The following is a 1,138-nucleotide window of genomic DNA, read 5'->3' on the forward strand; positions in this document are numbered from 1 at the left end:
ACTATTACTATTACTATTACTATTACTATTACTATTACTACTACTATTACTATTACTATTACTATTACTATTACTATTACTATTACTATTAATTATTAATTATTAATTATTAATTATTAATTAAATTATTACTAATTATTGTCATTAATTTTTGTTGCTTATTACCTATTTTTGAAATACGCCCTCATAACTGGCAGAATTCCGGAGAAACGTACGGATAGAAAATGGTTGGATTTTCAAAAAGGTCAGATTCTGGAGGTCGATGTGCCTGTCGAAAAAGACGTACTTCAAAAATAGGAACATGTCTTCAAAGATCAAATGGCAAATGGAACCCTTGTGAGATCAAAAGAGGGTGTTTATTATGCTGAAAGAATTGCTGGTCTTCGGAGGTCCTTTGAAAAGCTTAACATGAAATTACTGCATTCCGAGAATAGGCTGGTAGTACTCCAATGTTGACAGTTATACTACGTCGAAAGGGGCTTATTTTTATAAGGATTCTTTGTTGAAAAATGACTGAATTTTGGGAGGATATCGGAAAATCGTTAATCTGGAGAAAAAAAAAACCTAATAAATATTTTACTAAGTCGTGCGGATTACTCTGGGAAATTAATATGTTTGAGAAGCGCATGTACACCGATCACTTCAGGAAATCACTGTATTACACAATATATATCCTGCTGAAAAGTGACTGGATCGTGAAACATACAGTAGTTAGGTGAAGTCCAAAAAAACCCAACTTTTGTCGCTCTAAAGAAGCAAGGAAATGATGTCAACAATGATTGGAAGCAATTAACCACATTTTGATATAGAGTTGCATTTCGTAGAGCCGAACTTTTTGGAAAAGAATACCGACGCTCCCGGGTGGGCTTGAACCACCAACCTTTCGGTTAACAGCCGAACGCGCTAACCGATTGCGCCACGGAAGCCCATGCCAATTTGAAAAACTTGATATTAGTTATGAAAATCGGATGAAAAATTTAGTTACTACTTTGGTAGTAGATAATATGCCACACATAAGTAATTCAGGGATCAAGCGTATTAATCCGAGATATAACAGAATGGACATGTACTGCCCATCAACCGCCAACTATTAGAATTCATCCTGTTGATACCAGCCGGATTTGAATTAACAGCATTA

At 35.0% G+C, this 1,138-nt stretch overlaps 1 non-coding gene across 1 annotated transcript; it reads right to left on the minus strand.

Moving 5' to 3' along the window:
• Positions 1–852: 852 nt before the first annotated feature.
• On the minus strand, positions 853–926 carry LOAG_20092. The gene has a single exon. It is a non-coding gene; the product is annotated as a tRNA-Asn (tRNA).
• Between the last annotated feature and the right edge of the window lie 212 nt (positions 927–1,138).

This window comes from Loa loa (assembly GCF_000183805.2).
Source record: "Loa loa unplaced genomic scaffold supercont3.368, whole genome shotgun sequence".
NCBI lineage: Eukaryota > Metazoa > Nematoda > Chromadorea > Rhabditida > Onchocercidae > Loa > Loa loa.